The 18,106-nt window shown below is 41.7% G+C and overlaps 1 long non-coding RNA gene across 1 annotated transcript; it reads left to right on the plus strand.

Moving 5' to 3' along the window:
* Positions 1-5,534: 5,534 nt before the first annotated feature.
* LOC142160259 (uncharacterized) lies at positions 5,535-14,193 on the plus strand. The gene is made up of 3 exons (XR_012693117.1): positions 5,535-5,642; positions 9,856-9,916; positions 14,123-14,193. It is a non-coding gene; the product is annotated as an uncharacterized LOC142160259 (long non-coding RNA).
* Positions 14,194-18,106: the final 3,913 nt, after the last annotated feature.

The following is an 18,106-nucleotide window of genomic DNA, read 5'->3' on the forward strand; positions in this document are numbered from 1 at the left end:
ATGTTGATGCTTCCGCGGAACCCCGGAAGTTCCTCCAGGCCACGGCCCTTCCAGTGGACCAAGAAGTGAATCTGCCCCTGGACCCTCATGGAATCAAGTATCTTTTCTATCAAAAATTTCTGATGTCCTTCCACATTAACCGAGTGAGGCCTCCGATAAGAAGACGTTTAACATGCTTGAATGAATGACAGGTTTGAGAAAAGAGCAATGGAACGTCTTTGGAATTTTCAAAAAGCGAGGAAGCTTTAACCTAAAGGACACAGGGATAACTTGCTTAATGATGGAAAATGGGCCATTGAATCTAGGTCTGAGTTTTTTACTGGGTTGTCTGAGCCTAATATTACAAGTGGAGAGCCAGACCTTCTGACCTAGTTTGAAAAAGCAGAGTCTACGGTTTAATCTGCAAACATTTTTTACTGAAACAAGGCTCGCCTTAAAGCAGACCGAACTTTCTTACAGATAATCTTAAGACTAGAAGCCATTGAGTGTATGCCTGGGATACCAGAAGGGTTAAGAGAAGCCAAAGAATTAGACCTAGAGTGAAAACTAAGATTGCAATAGAACGGAGAGGTACGATTGGAAAAATGACAGGAGTTGTTGTATGCGAATTCCACCTACGGTAATGGAGCTGACCATTTGCTGTGAAATATTTAGAAATATACAAGCGTAGAAATTGCTCCTGGGATTGATTAACCCTTGTTGTTTGTCCATTGGATTGTAGATGGTACGCTGAAGAAAGGCTAATGTTGGTTCTGAGGAGTGCACAAAAGGACTTTGCAACAAACTGAGAGCCATGGTCAGAGACAATGTGTGAAGAAAGGCCTTGGAGCCGGAAAATGTGCTGGACAAAAAGTGACGCCAGACTCTGGGCACTAGGAAGTCTGGTTAAAGGAATAAAATGAGACATTTAGCTAAAGCAGTCATCCACTACCCAAATAGTATTGTGCCTTGCTGAACATGGCAGATCAACAATGAAATCCACAGACAAATGTGTCCAAGGTCTTGTAGGGACAGATAACGGCATAAGCTGACCCAAAGAGCGGTTTCTAGAGGTTTTGTTTTTAGCACATGTTTCACAGGACATAACAAAGTCTTGAACATCTGAAGACATGGTGGGCCACCAAACAGAGTGTGAGAGATTTTCTGTGGTCATAAATATGTCTGGCGGTCTTATTTTCGTGAGCTTCGGTGAGGACAGCCTCCTCAAGGTGAACTGGCACAAATAAGCGGTTTGCGGGTATCTCTAAAGGAGCCAACTTTTGAAATCTGTAAAGGGTTATACCCAAGTACTGAGCTAAGCTCGCGTGAATAACAGAAGTTGGTATAATAGGCAGCAGTTCCAGAGCAGGTTCATGGGGAGAAACAAAGCTTCTGGATTATGCATTCGCCTTGACATTCTTGGATCCTGGTCTATAAGGGATAATGAAGTGGAAGCGGGTAAAAAACATGACCAGCGCGCTTGCCTTGGATTCAACCGTTTTGCAGACTCAATGTACTGGAGGTTCTTATGGTCAGTGATGACCGAGATGACATGAATGGCCCCTTCCAGTCAGTGACACCATTCTTCAAAGGCCCATTCGATGGCTAAAACATCTTGATTGCCAACATCATAGTTGGTCTCTGCAGCAGAGAATTTACGGGAGAAAAAAGCACAAAGAAACAGTTGGTGATTGCCAGGGTCTTTCTGAGATAGAACAGCGCCAGCACCTATATCAGAGGCATCATACTCCAGAACAAAGGGTAAATTAGGGTTAGGATGTCTCAAGATGGGGGCGGAGATAAATGCTTTTTTAAGAGCCTCAAAGAAATTGATAGTCTCTGAGGACCAATTTCCAGGATCTGCTCCCTTCCGGGTAAGAGCAACAATGGGAGCCATCAAATCAGAAAAGTCACGGATAAACCTGCAATAGTAATTAGCGAAACCCAGAAACCTTTTGACAGCTTTCCGATTGATGGGCCGCACCCAATCCAGAATAGCCTGAACTGTGCATGGATCCATAGAGAATCCGGTAGAAGAGATTATATATCCCAGGAATGATACTTTCCGAATTTCAAACTCACATTTTTCAAGTTTGACAAAGAGATGATGGTCCCGTAACTTCCGGTGAACCTGCTGGACATGGAGTTGGTTTTGTGACAAGGAGTGGGAGTATATTAATATGTCATCCAAGTATATAACAATAAACTGATTGAGGAACTCCATTAATGAGGTCTGGAAAGACAGCTGGCTCATTACAAAGGCTGGTGGCATGACCATATACTTGTAGTGGCCGGAATGGGTATTGAAAGCCATTTTCCACTCATCACCTTCTCTGATGCGGATGATATTATATTCACCGCGAAGATCAATTTTGGTGAAGATGGTAGGACCTTTAAGATGATGGAACAGGACCGAGATGTGAGAAAGTGGGTAAGTGTTTTTTATAGTAATTTTGTTAAGGCCTCTGAAATCTATACCAGGACGTAGCCCACCATCCTTCTTGGAGATTTTGAAGGCCTAATAAAATCTTCCTGTAAATTCTCCTCTACATATTCCTGCATGGCCTTAGTTTCAGGACAAGAGAGTGAATACAACCTTCCTTTTGGTAATTTAGCACCCGGAATTAACTCAATGGCACAATCGAAATCCCAATGTGGAGGCAGGGTGTCAGGCACCTTTTTAGAGAATACATCCCGGAAGTCGTGGTACTGAGGTGGAAGTAGTTCGGAAGCAGGCTGTAAGCTTCGGAGGGGCGAGGTCATACAAGTCTGTGAACAAGAGGAGCTCCATTGGGTAATCTCTCCTTTAGTTCAATCTATTACAGGGTTATGGAGACAGAGCCATGGATGATCTAATATTAGCGGCACAGATCTGCAATTGATGAGGAAGAAGGAGAGGGCTTCTGAGTGAAGGGCTCCCACTGTTAACTGCAATGGGGTTATTCAGAAGAAATTTGGCCGCCAGGCAAGGGAGCTCCATCAAAGCCACAGACAATGATAGTAGAATCCAGTCTCAGGGCAGGAATTCCAGAGGATTGCGCAAATCCAATGTCCATAAAGTTACCAGCAACCCCACTGTCCAAAAAGGTAGAAACATTAACAGGATTTGAACCATAACTAATATGTGCAGGAACTAAGACAGCATTTTTAGAGGAGATGATCTGTAGACCTAGGCAAACTCTCCCCTTATTCCCTAGGCCGACTCTTTTCCCGATTTGTTAGGGCAGGAATGGGAAAACAATTATGCAACAATACAGTCAAAGATCTTGAGTCCGTCTCCTGTTTTTTTCCTCTGGAGAGAGACAGTATGCACACAATTGCATAGGTTCTTCCATGTCAACTGGCGGGAAAAAAAGCAGGTGACGAATAGGAAGACACTTCTTTCTCTGCCTTTCTCTCCTTGATTTGTCTGTCAATTTTTATGGCAAGTTGCATGAAAGTCTCTAAAGATGTTGGAGAAGGATACTGTACTAGAGTGTCTTTGATCTGTTCCGACAAACCTAAGAGAAATTGACTGCGCAACGCAGGGTTGTTCCATTCGCTGTCTGAAGACCATCGTCTAAATTCAGCATAGTATTCCTCAGCCGAGCACCGTCCTTCCTTCAAGGCCCTGAGTGCAAAGGTCAGGGTAACAGGCAAACAGACAAGGTCCAAGGTACAGGCAAGGGTCTGGTTTCTAAGATTGGAGAAAACCAACCAGTTAGTGAAACAACGTAGTTAAGTTGGATGCTAACAGGGCTTGTCTGCTTGGTTACAGCATTAGAAATTGGTTGAAATGAGTTGTAAAATTCGACATTTATTTTTTCTTTTCTAAATTAGAGACATGTAGGGCCTGAGTCATTAAGGCACACATACTGAGCGCAACGCAAGTTTGCTTTAGAATCCCCATAAGTCTTTCCCCATAAGTCCTGTATCCATACACCCGAAGTCATCAAGGAGCGAATGGAAGATTCGGGTGGCCCGAAGTCATCAAGGAGCGAATGGAAGATTCGGGTGGTGATGACTACAGGTGTAGGTTTACTCTGCTCTACTAGACAAGACACTGCAGATTACATACAATACCTATGTAGAATACAGACTCACTAAAGAGCGCAAAGAAGAAAAACCTATTCAAATAATGTTAGCTGTTAATAACATAGGCAAAAATGAGAAAAAAACCTTAATGTGTCAAGTACATACCATATATTTTAATAGTTGCTCCTGATTGCAAACATGTTTCAATATGCATAAACAGCCATCATCACTAGTATTCAGGGCTTAGGCTAGTTCTGTAGGCTAGTCTTAAAAAGGCAGATGACTCAGGCTTGTAATGAAGAAAAACATTGCCAAACACAAAGAGATTGTACTGTTAAAATCTGGGATTTCCCAACCATATCCTTCTGCAAACAGTCTGTGTTTAAAATAAATGATCCATTAAAACATTTTGAGAACTTTGGCAACATTATGCCTAAACACAATAGGATAGTGTTTTGTTTTTTTATTTACAGAGTTACATAGTCTATAAGGCTGAAAAAAGGCACAGGTCCATCAAATACAACCTTTCATAAATTCTAATTGTGTCTGCAAAACAAAACTTCCAGTGTGATAGTTGCCAGTTTAAACTCATGGGGGTGGGGAATTCCTTTCTAATGCCAACGATGACAATTGGATACATTTATTGGATAAACCAACCCTTATATCTACAGCCACAATTTTTTGGTTGGGAAAAATCCAATCCATCCATTTCTAAATTCAGTCTAGTGAAATTGTGTTGTGTGCTAACAAATAAAAACATACATTTCTTAAATAAATTCTGGCACTGAATCTTGCCAGACATTTATCTTCTTGTTTGTTTGTTACTGAACAAAGTGCTGCATTTCTGCACATACACAGTACTCTGTTATAAATGTAATGGAAGGAGGATGAATTCAAGTTTTTTATATATATACATGTGCTTATACTTTAAACAGTTCATTCAAATTAATATTCTGCAGGGAATGATAGTCTGTCAACTATGCATAACATAGAGGGAGATAAGACACATTCTTCGTGTTTGTCTGTACCATGGTATTAGAAAGCTGGATTAAACAAGATATATGTAGGACCCTCATATTCTAATTTTATAGGATGGAGTTCTAAGGTTGGTGTGGTACTAACATTGTGCCCAGCAACAGCAAAAGTGTATAAGATGATTCAAATGAATTGTTTCTTGTTCACACTCTTGTTAGAGTGTTGAACCCATGCTTTTATGAAATAAAGGAGCAGACATATTGGATCTTTTGGCTTATGACTTTAACTTCAGACTGATTGCTAAAAACGAAGTCATAACAGTTGGTGTTGTGACTAGAGATGAGCGGGTCCGGAATTTGTAAATCAGAACCCCCCCGAACAGTGCCGACCCGAGCCCGGATCCGAGGCAAAACCTTGCCATCACGCCGTCGGATCTCGCGAGATCCGACTCCACCCACTCCTTAATTGTAATGGTAGAGCATGCAGACTCCGGGGGAGGGTTCTCACACTGTGACTGGAGGAGAGGGCCAGGCTTCCAGCGAAGTGTACACTGCAGCCGAGGCAAAGCACAGAGTCAGCACAGTGACAGAGCTCAGGAAGTCTGCGCTTGATTTATACAATTCTACACAAAATCTGTTTCAACTTAATCCTGAGAGGATAAGTTCTTTAGCGAGGTGAGTTCAGATTTGGTGGTTTGATATGTTTATTGTTATCATTTACTCATCATATATGAAATACACTTTATAACACTCAGTGTGATTAGCTCTGTTTTCAAGTAGTTTCTCTGTTTCCATAGAGGAAATATTGTAATCATAGTTAGTGAATAGTATCATAGAGGTAGTGTTTAATACATCAATGGTAGGTAATGATGCCATTGCAAACTCTTATGAATGAAGGGACCATATGATCACTTTGTGTTCACAAATGTTTGTAGGTAAGTTTATCCCTTGTAAATAGTGTGGGCAGACTAGTAGGATACAGTCCCTCCTGAAAGGTGTGTGTATGTGTCTGTGTGTGTGTGTGTCTTGTGGTGATGGTGTGTGTGTGTGTGGGGGGGTTGCATTCTGTTTTATAACAAATCATACCTGAAACCTATTGTGCACAAATATTCTCAACTTTTCCTGAATTCTAGGAAGTCTCCTAAAAATTGTAGTCTATTGCTGTCGTCTTTGACTTTCCTGTTTTCCCTCATGCAACAGGAATGAAGTGTAGTGACATTGTTTATCCATAAAGTATGTGTTCCATATTTTACTGGCCATGCCCCTGTGTGCATATTTGTACAGATTATTTGCGTTACCTAGGAGACTGCAAGCAAGGCACTGATCCTGCCGTATAAGTCCAGTGGTACTGCTGTTTAAGTCCACTGATCCTGCCACGTGTTGGGCCACGTGTTTGTGCCTCCCACTTGTGTCGCTTACCTTAATCATCCAGCTACCTCGGTGCAACCTTTTGGCCTAAAAACAATATTGTGAGGTGTGAGGTGTTCAGAATAGACTGGAAATGAGTGGAAATTAATGTTATTGAGGTTAATAATAGTGTAGGAGTGAAAAAAAAAAACAAAAAAAAAGGATTTTAGCACTTTTTATGCTTTTTTAAAAATAAATCAGAACCCAAAACCCTAAATCACAACCAAAACATTTCGACAGGTGTTTTGGCAAAACAAATCAGAACCCAAAACCTCAAGCTAATCAGAACCCAAAACCCAAAACACTAAAAGTGGCCGGTGCACACCCTTAGTTGTGACTCAGATTCCACAAGACTGCTCTCTTTCGAAGGATGATGATTCCTAATCATAGGACAGGAATTGACTACAGCCAGAATTAAAAGGTAAGTTTTATTGCCTTTATTCCACGTCCTATTTTATATGAGAGAAAGTTTTATTGACTTTGAGAGATGCTGCCTTAGCTGAAAAATAACCCTTACATATCTGGGTAAGATACAAATGTTCTTCCTTTATACACAACAGCAGATATTTGTATTACTTTTTGTGCTATCACAGTCTGTATTTGTACCTAATAAGTTTTTCTGAGTCTTGCATAGTTGAAACACCTGTTGAATAAAAGTAGGCCCCTGAGTGTGACAAGAAAGGAGTGTGTTTGTGAGAAAACAAGGAAATAACTCTCTCCCGACCTATGAGGGGCCAGTGAGTGACCTTAACAGCACTAGTTTGTGACAGAGGTCATCTGCATTTCCGTGGTCTGAGTGCTTGCGCCTGACACAGTCAGATGACAGATTAGGGAATTTTGTCACCTACTGTCAAAATCACCCACAGACTCAGCTAGCAGAGCATGCACACGTATGATTGTGTAATTGTGAATAGAAAGCTCTCTTTCTTGACGCAGTATCAACATTACGCTATGTGCAGAGGTAATTTGGGTTACACCCTGCCAGCGTGTGGACACTTCTGTGCAGGGCAGGGCTGCCACCAGGAATTGTGGGGCCCAGCGTAAATATAAGAGGCAGGGCCCCCTTCTTCCTTCTCTTCTTCTCTCACCCCACCCTGATTTTTAAATTATTCTATACCCAACATTTGCCATGCCCGTTCTCTACAGTCACCCCCCTATCCCTGGTTCCATATACCCCCTGCAGTAGTTACTTACGTCTCTGCATTTTCTTGCTATCTTCTTTCAGCTCCTATCTATTGACAGTGCTGTGACGTTATTAATTACATGACGTCAACTATGTTGCAGGGAGTCTCTCTGCCTTGTCTTGGCTCTCTATCCAGGAGCCGGGCACCTGGGTAGCTGGGACTGAAGCAAATGGCGGCAGCTGTGGGAGCCCAACATCTTGGGAGTGGAGGCAGATATGCTGCCAACAAGGGGCCCACTGCCGGAATCTTATTTGCGCGCAGTGGTCTCTACCCGCACCTCCTCTCACATTTGCCCACCTCCCCTAATAAATTTGCTTGAGCCCAGGGCTGGTAGGGCCCCATTCTGCTGTTGGGCCCCTTACTTCTGTACTCCCTGTAACCTCCGGATGGTGGCCCTGCTCCTGTGTGACTAGTTGCTGGTGTATAAAGAATTTCTGCAGGATCACAAATGGGGCAAGCCAAGCATTGATGGAATTAACAAAGGGGACACCAGCAGCAGTTATGTACAGAAAGTATGGGTTGAATTCTGTGAGATATTTGTGTAAATGGAATAAAAGAATCAAGACCATGTTAACTTTCCTATAACAAGTTCTTTTGACCTGCGGGTTTTGGGACAATTACAGACTGTGTTGGGCAAGGATGTAAATGTCCCTGAGGAAGAAATTATGTTGGTTTTGGCAGCTATGAGCTGCCATAATCTTTTTTTACATGCCCCAGTGCAAGTACCACTTGTTGAAGGGGGCCAGACCTGGGTTTGGGAGAGTCAACAGGGCGGGTGTTGTTAGCACCACAATCCTCCCACTCAGTTACCGTTGATTATAGTAGAATAACACCCAGCAATATTCAGCCTCTAGGAATTAGGAGGAGCCGCCGAGGATCGGACACAGAAATTCTCTGCTCCTCTCTGCCTATGTATCCTTTGCATATTGTCACCATACCACTAGCTTCAGGAGCTGTAGCCTCACTCAATGTAGAAACTCAGTGGACTATACATGTCCCTTGGTCTGCCACTGAGCTTCATAGTTTTGTACAAGAATGACTCCCATACAAAACTTACCCCCTAAGTTGTACTATTTGCTTAACATGGATATACAACTTTCGGGCTAGTCTGAGCATAGATGAGAGATTGGAAGTATGCTTGTTTAGCAGTGTCTAGAGAATTTCTATAGGAGTGGTAGATAGCAGTATATGCGCTGAAATCATTAGAGGTACAAGATTTACGCCGGTGACGTTCAGCTTTACGAGAATTTTTTTGTAGATATTGAGTATGAAGAGTCGTTGGAGCCACTTGATCAAGGGCAGTTGCTAGGGTATGGTGAAAATGAGGAACTGCCATATCAGGGTGTCACACGCCGCTCACCCACGGCTGCCACTCGGTAACCTGAAAATCATTAATTTCTTATTCCCTGCTTCTTCCCCGGCTCTCAGGCCAGCAATCAGCTCTGCACATGCGCAGGTAATTATCTCACCTGTGTTCACCTGTCCTGCTCATTGGTTACCTCTCATTTATAAGGCTCCTCCCAGCACCTCTCAGTGCTGGTTCTTCTCGTGAGACTCCTGGCCTGGAAGCAGCTCATGCACTCTGCTGCTGCAATCACCTATTACCTGCTCCACTTGTTAGTGGTAACTACTGCAGATCATCGCTACCATCTCTCCAAGTGTGCTGCTCAGGCCCGGCGCTCCCAAGTTCATATATAAGTGATGTAAAAGAGTATACGTCATTGCATAAAAACAGTTTTTATGATAAACTTGATTAAAAAAACAGACTTAAGGCTCATCAATGTGGAAAATAGAACCTTGAATGGTATTTGCAAGGTCCCCTTTCTCTGTTTTCATGACAGGTGTCACAAAAGTAAAAAATTGATCTCCTTGTAGTATGAAATCACTTGACTTGCAGCATACCAAATTCCATGTCCGTCCTGAATGTTTGGTGTCTTGCCATCTATGCAGGAAGACTGGTTCTTACACGGTTATGTCTCCTGCTGAGCTAGTGGTATGGTGGTGTGATGTGTCTGGGGGTGACGTGATGTTGCTGGGGTTTGGTGTATTGTGGTGTGATGTGGCTGTGGGTGGTGTGATGTGAGTGGAGGTGATGTAATGTGGCTTTGGGGTGGCGTGATGTGGCTAGGTGGTGGTGTGATGTGTCTGGGGGTGGCGTGATTTGGTTGGGGAGGGCATGATAAATGTAATGTTTAATTATAATGTATGTATTATATACTGCACTATTGGTGCTATGTACTGAGTTCACTTATTGCTCGGTTTTCAATATTTCATGTACCTATACATTCTCCAAACAGGTCCCAACGTTCCAGGGTGCATACAAGAATCCAGTACCAGGCTGTGAAAGCTGTAATACAGGTAGGTGAGAGAAACACCATTTTGATACATAATATATCATGTTTAAAGTGGTGCAGGCACCTCCTGTGTTTACCAAGTCCCCCAACACTGTGACCACGCAATCTTCTGTGGTAACTACACTGAGCTGCAGCACACAGACCTTTCCCCACTCATCCATGGATAGGGAGGTCTAAAAATTTAATGTACAAGGGCCCCAATTTCCTATTGGTGGCCCAGGCAACTCCATGTCACTACCTCCACCATGTGTACACTCCGGACATTTGAGAGCCCACCCCAGGCTTTGGGAACTCCCTCTGGTATCTTCTAATCCAAGTTTGAACACCCCTTAATGGGGCCAAAAACAACCCTCCTGCGGCACCCACCTTTTCTGATGGGGTACTGGGGCCTTCATGATAGGAGTCTCTCCCCCTCTGAACCACATTAATATCTCAGACCTCGTGACAACTCATCACGAAAGCTCTGCTCAAACATTGGGGTAGCCCGGGACCTTTTCTTCACTTGACTTGGGTCCCTGTCAATATGGCCGACTACCCTGAAACACCCGGCGCTAGACGCATTTACGCCGTGATGTTATCCATGCCTTCCGCCAATGGCTCGGGGCTTTGCTTGGGGTGCGCCTACTCAGTGACATAACTGGATGTGTTACTGTCGCCTGATCCACATTAGTGGGCAGTTTTTCTAAGTAATACTTTGAACTTTTCCTTATAAATTTACTGATAGAAAACTTTGAATATCTGGACAAATTGCTTCGTTCTTGGGCAAAGATGAGGTAGAGATAGGAACAAGGATTGCAGGGAGATGCAGAAAGCAAATAACAGGGACACGGCTGATGCAGGTGAGCAGGTAGTATGTAGAAATTCCAGGGAACAGGTGAACCAGAAGCACAGCAGGGTACAGAACACCAACATGCAACAACAATGACCAGCAAGGTATACTAGGAGTGGCAGGTATAAATAGAGAGACAGTCAGGTTCTGGTGATTAATTAGTGCAGCAAGACAACTCCTAGTAGTAGGAAGAAACAAGTACAATAGCAGCACCTCTGATAGATAAGAGGTACTGCAGGAGAAACATTCAATGAACACAAATATAAAGTCCAATATATCCCAGAGTGTCTGCAGAGATGAAGCAGCATCCTGATGATGCTGCAGTGGAAATTAAGCAGATCCTGACATCCCCTTCCCACAATCACAGTAAATGTTCTCCTTTCTCCCATCCCATTACAGTAAATGTTCCCCTTTCCCCCTCATCCCATCAGATGAAATGTACCCCTACCTCCCAATCACAGTAAATCTCCCCCCCCCCAATCACAGTAAATCTTCTCCTCTCCCCTCCCCTATCATAAATAAATAAACTTACCTCATTGAAGCAATGCGGTGGCTCCCAGTAACTGATAGATGAATGGAGGCAAAGGGGGGCGGTTAGTCAGATTATAGTGCCCGGATAGACGGTGAGGTCTGTCTGGGCCCCTTACATATGTACTGGCCGTACCCCCCCCCTGATGGCGGACCTGTGTCATTGCCCCACACAAGGTTACTTTCACTAAAAAAACTTAACTTTTTAAAAGAAATAAATCTAATTGTTTTATCAGTACTGCTGCAAATAGTCATGCAGCAAAAGTGCACTGTTTTTCTCCACTAAACATACTAGTTAGTTCAGAATGATATCTAATTCAGTCTATATACTAGTACTAAATGTATACATTAATAACAACTAGCAGCCACTACTCTGTCTAAACTCTATGACAGATTTGTATTGAAACCAATTGTTCAGCAAACTATTCTAGCTGACTGATGTCTAAAGAATTGCTTTATAATAATCACAACGATTATATTGTCTGTCTAATGCTGCATTCTGTAGTTTAACTCTAAATACTATGTTCAGAGCAGAGCACTGCAGTTAGCATCCTCCATAATAGCTGTCAGTTCTAAAATAGCACATGAGAAAACGAGGGAGGGCTACAAATAGAAGATATAAATCCAAAACTTTCACATATTTTGCATCATTTTCCTGAAAATGACCTTTTGCTTCATTTTGAGATCCGAAATTGGTGCTCAAAACCAAGTCATGACGCGGTTTCACTCGGAAACCCAAAATCTGGGATCTGTCGGATTTCTCTGAATCCGAACCACTCATCTCTATTGAATAGTGCAGGTGTAAATAAGTTATGCAGTGAAAAGGTTAATATTAATTAATTGTCTGGAGGCAGCAGTGTTTTAGGACTAATATGGGTTATTAAGGAAATAACTCAATAAGCATATAGTAAAATAGTACATTTGCTCAAAAAAACTTGTATGTGTATATACGCTTACAGACTAATTACATATGTGGAATATAAAGTCCTAAAAGAATGTACAGAAAAAATGTTTTCAATTAATGTCACGTGTTAATAAAATAGCCATTAATGACAAAACATTAAAAAGGTTATTTTTCTCAATTTTCCCCCCGCAATAAAATACATTTATTAGAATGCTATGAATGTCTACTGTACATAAAATGCATTTTACAGTTGCTCCTGATTGCAAACACATGTTCTAGCGTGCATATTTGACCATCTCATCACTAGTAATCAACACTTATACCAGAACTGTAGCCGGTGTCAGTGTTACGACTGAATCTACCTTCAAGATGCCCAAAGCTTGAATCGGACACTGCTGCACATGTTTGAACTTGGCACATCCTTATTGTACATTGACTACATGCATGCGCCCTTTGCACTGGAAGATGAATTGGACAGTGCTGTGTTCTCGGGCGTATACTCCCAGAGTGATTTTACACGAAATACAGCATGTACCAGTATTTGCTCTCCATAATTAATCGTACCCAGTGTGTGTTTCAGGTACACTCAGTACTGCATTTCCCATAGAGACTCGAGTTCTTGCTGTGTCCACCATGGATGCTGCTGACTGGAGAAAAGGTAAAATGCTGTTGTTTTTACGGTTTTAAGGTTACCTAGAGTGATTGAACCCTTACAGCAAACTTAGAAATCTACAATAACAGTTATTAAATACAACTTACACATAATTGACAAAACTTAAAAATGACATTCACATGCTTGCTGTTGGACTGCCATTCTGCATCATAAAAACATATCTTCACAGACAGGACTGGGAACACAAACAGAAGACAGGACTTGGAGACAGAAGACCCACTGTTGGGTGTGGACGATAGAAGACACAATGATTGCACAGACACACTGACAGGACTGGGAAACAGACTGACAGTACACACAGACACACTGACAGGACTGGGAAACAGACTGACAGTACACACAGACACACTGACAGGACTGGGAAACAGACTGACAGTACACACAGACACACTGACAGGACTGGGAAACAGACTGACAGTACACACAGACACACTAACAGACTGGGAAACAGACTGACAGTACACACAGACACACTAACAGGACTGGGAAACAGACTGACAGTACACACAGACACACTAACAGGACTGGGAAACAGACTGACAGTACACACAGACACACTGACAGGACTGGGAAACAGACTGACAGTACACACAGAGATTGTAAAAGCACAATCTGGTTCTATATGTGAGCAACATGGACTAATGCAATTCAGTATTCCAGCTGAGCTTCACACGATGGAACATAATCTTTCAGTACCACTGACAAAACAGCAGCTAATAAATGCCTATAATGATGTATGGAAAGTGCCAGTGGAGTCTGTCCCAGGGGAAGTACATTTTGAACTTGCCCCAAGTGTCCCACCATTTCAGTGTGCCCCACGCAAAGTGCCCATAGCATAAAGCCAAGAGTGAAAGCTCTACTTGATCAGCATGAAGCAGACGGCCATACTGCACCTGTGACAGAACCGACAGACTGGATAAGCAACATGGTCATTATGGCAAAGTGTGAGAGGCTTAGAATCTGTATCAATCCAATATTTCTAAACCAAGTCCTGCGGAGATCTCACTACATCATGCCAAAGTTGGAGGATGTCTTGTACGAGCTGCCTAAACCAGTGTGTTACCTAGGGCCCCATAGAATCTTAATCTGGCTCTGCCTCCATGAATTTGTAAACTAACTTTTCATTATAACAAGTAATTGCCTGCTGCTTATTGTTTATTTTAGTTATTCTATTCATTATGTAAAACAAAACATGAAGTGAAACTGTCTATAAACTACTTTTATATAATATGCCATGACATGTACTTTAGTAATGTAACAAAATTTAGCACTGCAGACTAACGTTCTCTTCACATTGGAGCCGGAGATGGTTACTTCAGTCTTGAAGTGCAGAATGTGGTGTTCCAGGTCAGTTGTTATATTGTTATAGCTGCAAAAATTCACTCTCACTTCTCATTTCTCAAACATTGTTTGTTGCTCATGCAAACATTTGGCCTTGTGTCTGTCATATGTATTAATAGCATACATATGATGTCAGAGTGGGGTCTGAGTTAGCCATTTGACTCATACTGTATATGACTAAAATAATAGCAGACAACAACCACCCCATCCTTTTTTGGATAGCATTAAAGCTGTATGATTAAAGCTGATAAAAACCTACCTTGAAAAAGCACATAAGAATATAAATACAAAATGTTGATAGATATACAACTTGGATAACAATGCAGCGACTAGTGTTAAATCGGTATATATATATATATAACTAGTTTAAGTACAAGGTTAGAATGTGACTATTTACATGTCTCTTCCCACAATTTCTTGGTGCAGTTTTGTAATCCTGTATTTGTGAAATGCTGGTCTGGTATTAACATGTGAATGGCTTCCTTTTGTGAAAGTATCAGACTACTTTGCTGGTATGAGGACTCTGCCGAAAACACCGTAGATGGAAATGCGGGTATAAGAGTGCTGGTGTCGGGGAGACTGGATACAGAAGTTGAAGAAACATGAATAGCTGCTATACTTCCAAGTATAGTCCTGGGGGTAAATGTATGAATCTCCGGATTCTTCATATCCGGCGTGTTCAGCCTCTTCAGCGCTTAAATTTAAAGCGGCGCTGCATTGTAAAGGGAAGTTTCCCTTTACAATGCAGCGCCGCTTTAAATTTAAGCGCTGAAGAGGCTGAACACGCCGGAGATAAAGAATCCGGAGATTCATACATTTACCCCCTGGAGTGGGAGTATCAGTGTTGGGCACAATTGATACTCAGGTACTGAGGAGTGCACTGAGCAGGTTCTTATAGTGGCTGGTTGATTCCCCACATGTCCTATAAATAGCTAGATCTGCATTACTAAGTTATCTGTGGATTATTAATTTAATCAATATGTCTTCTATTTGTATTCTTTTGTTTTTCATGTATTATGTTATGTGCTATGTATTGTTGATATCTGTTTATTGTATACTACTGTAAATGTCTTGTACAGCACTAAAGACTTTTTGTGGCACCATACAAGTAAAAAATTATAATACATGAATAATACCCCCTTTGATTGAAATAATAAAATAATAATGCCACCTTGATATAAATAATGTATTAATGATGTATAATTATAGTATGTCACTTGTTTACTATCTATAAGTGTAGATTTTTTTTATCATTACCAAGGATGTTATTTATCATTCATCATCAAAATCAGTTATTTATATAGCGCGACTAATTCCACAACGCTGTACAGAGAACTTGCTCACATCACTCCCTGTCTCATTGGAGCTTACAGTCTAATTTCCCTAACATACATACACTCACAGACACACACACACACACACTAAGGGCAATTTAATAACAACCAATTAACCTACCAGTATGTTTTTGGAGTGTGGGAGGAAACCAGAGCACCCGGAGGAAACCTACGTAAACACAGGGAGAACCTACAAACTCCACACAGATAAGACCATGGTTGGGATTATCCAAAGACATCCATATCTTATACTTATATCAAGGAAATTGTTCTCTTATATTCATAGATAAATGCAGGAACATCCAGCACTCAAAATATCACGCTGCAATAGATGGTATTGTACACTAAATGTTGTTCAGTATTTTTATGGATACATTTCCCTAATTCATTATTCTCAGAATTAAAAATTAATTCCTATTACAATTCCTATGGAGATAGTACTCCTCCCTGATATTGCAAGAACTTGTAATGTTCCCGATATCATGTCATTTTAGGTGATATTATATATAATTTCAGCAATTGTATACTATAGTTACAAGTACAATCCCTCAGTTTATTATCAATATCAGTGTATGTTCCTGTTGCTGATTGTCCTTCAGAGAGAGGTTAAATTACCTGCATATGATTGGTCTGAGTATTTGGTTACTACCCACCATCCCTATTGCTTATGTTGGTAAATTACATCCTTGGTAATGATAAAATAGCTACACTTATAGATAGTAAACAGTACTTAAATAAGTTGAAAGAGCCCACCTCACATTAATACAAATGTATGTAACAGCAGTGAGGATGGTCTAGATCTTGCGCTGGCAAAAAGAATTTCTAATGTCACTGGGGCAAATAATAAGTGGCACTGTATATTTAATTCAGTGACTCAGATGATGAATACTACAGTAAACTGGTAAGCAAATAAGACAGTGATAATCAGGGGCTAGCTGGGCTGGGGGTCATCTGCCCCCTGGGCCGGTCCCATAGTGGGCTACTTTGGGCTGGGTCACTAGGCCACCTGCATTTTTTTCCTTTAAAATGTTCCTAATAAGCTGCTGAACCAAGTCTTGCCCCCCAGGGTAAAATTTTCCAGCCCTCCCCTGGTGATAATACAGTTTGTTTGTTAAGGACTGAGCCAAACTAGCAGGTTTCAGTATGCACAGTACTATATGAAGTAGTGGTCACTCCTGAGACAGTCCTGAAGCCCCTCAATGTGAAGCAGATTGGTCCAGACAACCGCTAATAAGTACACAGTATAGTCCGTACACAAGCCAATCAATCAAAGCCAGAAATTGTCAATATCAAACAATCAGAGCCAGAAGCCACTGATATCCAAAGCCACTAATCAGAGACAGAAGCAGGCCCGGCGCTCTCATTAGGCAACCTTAGGCAGTTGCCTAGGGCGCCGGCACCTGCAGGGCGCCGCTGACTAGATTTTCTAATCTAGTCAGCGGTGTTTGGGACAGCGGCGGAATGGCGCCTGCTGTGTCTGCTTTTTTTTTTTAAAGGATGCGCCCGGGTCGCGCCGCCCGCCGCACTCACACATGATCACTGACGTCAGTCATGTGATATTAGCCCTCTACGGCGGCGCCTCCAGTCCTTCCTGGTCCCGAGAAATGCTGTCTCCGCCCCCCATGTTCTCACACTGTCTGACAGACCGTGTGGGTAAAGTTATTTCCCAGTGCCCCCTCCCCTCCCAGCATGCACCACTCTGCTCCACCCCCCTCCTCTGTGATTGTGGAAGCCGAGGAGCGTTTTGGCAGCCTTTGGAGAGGACAGAAGAAGTGTGAGGAGCCCCCTGCATCTGCTGACAAGAGAAAAAATGTAAGTAAATAGAATGTTATTTTTATTTTTACATTATTATTGCTTTTTTATTTGTAAAAAGGCGTGCACGAGGACCAATAAGGAAGAGGTGAGTTAAAAAAAATAAAAATGGGGGGGTTGGATTATTATTTGGCACCTCATGTTCTTTATTTGATTGTAAAACTATGGTGGAGTGGCACCTCATGCTCTATATTTGATTTTCAATTGTCAAATATAGAGCATGGGGTGCTAAATAATAGTAGATTTTCTCACGCAAAGTTTGCAATCAAATATAGAGTATGATGTGGCAAATAATCATTTTTCTATGGTATAAAAGGACTATTTGCCACCTCATGCTCTATATTTGATTTGCAAGCTATGTAGTTGAAAATGACTATTATTTGGCACCTCATGTTCTAAATTTGACAATTGCAAGTCAAATATAGTGCATGAGGTGCCAATAAAATAATCATTTTCTCCACCATAGTTTGCATATCAAATATAGAGCATGAGGTGCCAAATAGTCCTTTTATACCATAGAAAAATGACTATTTGCCACGTCATACTCTATATTTGATTTGCAAACTATGCGTGAGAAAAATGACTATTATTTGGCACCTCATGCTCTATATTTGATATGCAAACTATGTTGTAGAAAAATGTATATTATGTCAACAAGCAATATTAAATCAATTACTGCTGTTACTTCCCAAAGGGTAGAAGTGGAGCTTGGACAGTGTTGAAAGCATTAGTGCATCTGGACTGCATCCTTGCCAGCCAGGAGAAGGTAAGGG

This window comes from Mixophyes fleayi, chromosome 6, assembly GCF_038048845.1.
Source record: "Mixophyes fleayi isolate aMixFle1 chromosome 6, aMixFle1.hap1, whole genome shotgun sequence".
Classification (NCBI taxonomy): domain Eukaryota; kingdom Metazoa; phylum Chordata; class Amphibia; order Anura; family Limnodynastidae; genus Mixophyes; species Mixophyes fleayi.